General features: G+C 32.0%; 1 long non-coding RNA gene across 1 annotated transcript; it reads right to left on the reverse strand.

Moving 5' to 3' along the window:
• Window positions 1-1,163: 1,163 nt before the first annotated feature.
• Window positions 1,164-3,485, reverse strand: LOC117122197. The gene is made up of 3 exons (XR_004447682.1): window positions 3,439-3,485; window positions 2,323-2,407; window positions 1,164-1,604 (listed from the first exon to the last, which is right to left on the reverse strand). It is a non-coding gene; the product is annotated as an uncharacterized LOC117122197 (long non-coding RNA).
• Window positions 3,486-4,073: the final 588 nt, after the last annotated feature.

The following is a 4,073-nucleotide window of genomic DNA, read 5'->3' on the forward strand; positions in this document are numbered from 1 at the left end:
GAGATACAATTAAACTGAGATGATTGTTTAATTATTTTACAAAAAGGTTTGTGTGCATATCGATTACACATTACAGGGGCGGATCCAGAGATTTCTAAAAAATTTCTAACCACAGATGCCAAAATGAAATTAAGTTTGAATGTATTTCTTACTAGTTCAATCTCTTTTATTTCAGTGTCTCAGGTCAAATCTACCGATCCATCAATACGTGGGAAGTCGATGTACCATTGTCAGCGGAACACGATGTGTATTAGGAACACAATATGCTATCAATAGTCGGATTTATGAGGTCTTAATTCTACAAATAATCGTGCGCGGATATTTATTAGGATTTATATCACTGGATCGCCGGAATTGAATCAAATCTGCCAATTAGGCCTATGTTTCTTATACAACGAACAAGTAATTCTCGAACGATATTACATCCTTAAATATAATTAGGCCTAAGCATTATTCTATTATATTATATAAAACTTGAATCTTTATATTCTATTTATATTACGTTTATATAGTTCTGATGTAACATTTCCGAGTATGTAAGAAATAAAAGTAAAATGTGTAATTTATAATACATCATTGTGTGTACTTCCTTTGTCGTAATTGCATTAATTATATCATATCCTATTTCATGATTATTTATCAGTATATAATCGTATTAAATGTATTATAGTCAATTCGAATTCGAATATAGCACTATTACAGGCTACCATATCGTATAAACACTCTTTCTAAATATATTCACATGATGCCAACAAATTTCGAAACTTTTCAGGGAAAGGTGCTGTCGAATTTTACAAAACAGGAAATGACGTCAGTTGCTAGGCTACAGCTCATGCATATTTATTTTACCTGTGCTCATTAGACTAACAATAAAAACTTTTAGCTCAGTTTTGACAAAATCGACCAAAAAGATTTTATTGTTAGTCTAATTAGAACAGGTGTCACTGAATATTCATGTTTATGCATGAGCTTGTTGCTTAGCAACCACGTCATTTCAGGTTTTTGTTGAGGGCGTCCTTGAAAGAATTGCCAGTTTAATAATTAAAGTAGCACATATTGATGAAGCAATTCTTCACTTTTGGTTTAAGCTTATAATAAAGATATTTTAGCTATTGAATTTATTGCAGTAAACACCGACATTAAATAAGATGAGAAGAGATATGCACAATTCCATTTGATATTTATTTTCAAGCATTGAAATCAAGTTGGGATATATGTATACATTTATATTTATATACTGTAGGTCTATATTAATAGACTAGATTTTAATCCTCAAAATGCTGCAGCTTAGGTCCTACATGTTGTAAAATCTTAAATATCTATTCTTTACAAAAAATGGGTTACTTTATTAATAAGATAAACATTAGCAGTAGTAATACAATATTAATAAACATACAGCCAACAAGAATTAATACATATTGCTAACACTATTTTTGAGATTTTTGCAGAGGAAAATATTTTAAAAATAAAATTCACACTATATTTTAACTAATTTCATATCCAGAAGCTTGATGAGTGACATAATTTGTGGCTATCTATGAAAAATGTGTAAGTTCTGTTGCCCTTTCAGTTCAGACATAGTTGTGGCTTCTTTGTCTACATCACTGGAATAGAAAAATATTAAGAAAAGTTTAAGAAACAGAGAAAGAATTATAATTCAGTATGCAAAATGAAGGGTTCCCACCACCTCAGCCTCTCCATGGTTGGGGCCAGGTAAGAAACTTTTTGATTATGGTACCTTTAGATGGCCAGAAAATATTAATTAATGGCACTCTCGTATTTATAATTTGAATGTAATTTTCTTTTTTTCTACAATTTTTTTTACCATTTTAAAAGATTCGGGGGAGGAGGGAGGGGCAGGCCGGCTGTCCACCCACGTAAGTTCGCCACTGAAAAATGAGTGGGCACCCCAACCTTATCTATCGTATTCTGTTATCGCAATGCATAATGCTGCTGATACAACGTAATAGTACTTCACAATACTTATATCAGCATTATCATATTAAATATTAATTATTTATAGTATCATCATATTACGGAATGATGCGAGGATTATTAAATACCGTACATGGTATTGGGTAGTGACTAGTAGATCGCAATTGCGCAATAATAGTAATAATAAAATTAATAAAAAGTGTACTATTCGATAGAAATGAATATATAGATTCATAAATACAGCATATTCAAACAGTAAACATAATACTGTAACTATATCTTCATACAAACATTTTTCATGATATAATATTTTTTGAATGATTGATTGAATTTATATGCACAAGCAAGATAACAAATGGATTGAGATCAGGAATAGGTAAAAAATACCGAGCATCAGGAACGCCCATTAGGTCGGATTCCAGCCCATTTCCAATGAGGTCCAATTTGAATACACGATCTTGTCTGTCATTAGCTGAAAGATAAACAATGTATTTCACATTTCGACTTTCTTTTTTAAGGGCGCCATGAGCGTTTTTCTGTCAAACGGATACCGGCGCTTTATTTCATTATTGGCCTATATATTATTATCATCATCATCATCATCATCATCATCATCATCATCATCATCATCATCATCATCATCATCATCATCATCATCATCGTCGTCGTCGTCGTCGTCATTATTATTATTATTATTATTATTATTATTATTATTATTATTATTATTATTATTATTATAGTCCTATAAAATACTCAACTGCTCGGTATTTTTGAAAAGTGGAAGTGTGCAACCGGCCCCCGCCTAAATTATTCAAAAATTAATTCAAAAATGGAGAATAAAATGAAAATTGTATTCATATTTAAGTCGTTTCCGGACATCTAAAACATGGACCATGGAGGTAATAATCATAAATTTATATGTGTAAGTCCCCCCTGGATCCCCCCATTTCGAATTTCTGGGTCCGTCACTACAGTATTACAGTAGTTTATTTGATATCGACATCATGGAAGTACACATCCATGAAGATATTAATATCATCAGTATTGATAAAGACGGTGACATTTGGGCCTCCTCAATCACTTCTGCTATCCTTTAAAAATAATATAGAAAATATTTTTGTCGGGCTATAACAAATTTTGATTATTCAAGGTCAAAAGTTGTGTACCAGATAATTATAGACTCTTGGTAATAAATTGCATATAATGTCAATGAAAAAAGGTACAAATCTACAATCAAACGAATGGAAGTTAACAAGCCCCAGCTGTAATTACAGCAAATAACGTTTCTTTAGCCAGTTTCGATGGTTTTAGCTCGTCACTTGAAATGTACTATGTTGTTGAAGAGAATGCAGCTATTTCAGTCCATGCTTCTGTCGTAGAAAATGTCAATGCCTTCAATGCGGCTGCCTAACACTGCTAGTCTAAATAATAACCATAGAATGACGACAAAATTCCAATTTAACTAGTGAATTAACTATGCAAAATACTGTAGGCCCTACTCACATTTGTTATTAATTGTAAAGTCTCCTTTGTCACATAGCAGGTCGAGATCCATGAAAAGTCGTATATAAAGATGTGGAATGTAGGTAAGAATGGCTCCGGAACAAATGGCCCAGGAAAAAATGGCCCCGGAAAAAATGGCCCCTGTAAAAATGGCCCCGGTAAAAATGGCCCCGATTGACAAGTAGGTAAAAATGGCCCCAATGAAAAAAATTCAGTAATAGAAATGATATTTTTTTTTAAATCTTCAAATATTTAAATACTGTAGGCCTAGACCCTAATAAGCAAGAATTGAATCAATAACAAATAGAGTTACACAACAGATGCAAATAATGTACTGAGAGATTATCAGAAAACAACGGCCATTGAACATTTTTTTGATAGTTGAAATAAGTTTTAAAAACGTTATTCCACTAACTAAGTAGAGGAATGACATACATACAGTACTTCAAATATGGCAATTATGCTAAGAATTATGTTAAATATGGCAATTATGCTAAGAATTAAAATGGCGTGTAATTGTGAGGGAATTATGGTAGGATCAAATGGTATTGCTAAATCCCAAATACCTCCTAAAACACACTGTAGAAAACCAAACAATTCAATTGTGATTGACTCACTTGGTATATCAATAAGAA

The sequence above is a fragment of the Anneissia japonica genome, unplaced genomic scaffold (genome assembly GCF_011630105.1).
Source record: "Anneissia japonica isolate Jap-2015-1 unplaced genomic scaffold, ASM1163010v1 scaffold287708_len1499824_cov190, whole genome shotgun sequence".
Classification (NCBI taxonomy): Eukaryota; Metazoa; Echinodermata; class Crinoidea; order Comatulida; family Comatulidae; genus Anneissia; species Anneissia japonica.